Raw genomic sequence first — 430 nt, forward strand, 5'->3', positions numbered from 1 at the left:
ACATGTACGGAGATGCGGATAGGATTCATGTGTAAAGATGCTGTTAGGGGGGAGAAGGAGAGAAACAAAGAAGAGAAGGAGAAGAAGAAGAAGAGACACATAGGTGAAGAGATTTCTTTGAAAGTGTAGAGACACTCCAAATGCTGCGATTCTTTTCTCTCGCCACCTAGATAAGTAAACAGTGAAGGAGAAGAAGAAGAAGACGTACGAATGGACAATTTCCTTCTTCTTCTTCTTTTCACTAAAGAAAGAAAAGCATTGACAGGATCTTAGAACTATTTCTTTTTCTTCTTCCTGCATTCCTCACTTCTTTCTTTCTTTTCTTGTTTCTTCTCACCTCTTCGTCTATTGTTTTGCACTTACAGGCTGAAAGACCGGAGGGGCGCAGAGATTATGGAAAGATGCCCGGAAGCGATGCAAATGAAAGTAA

Source organism: Cystoisospora suis, assembly GCF_002600585.1.
Source record: "Cystoisospora suis strain Wien I chromosome Unknown contig_4563, whole genome shotgun sequence".
Lineage (NCBI taxonomy): Eukaryota > Apicomplexa > Conoidasida > Eucoccidiorida > Sarcocystidae > Cystoisospora > Cystoisospora suis.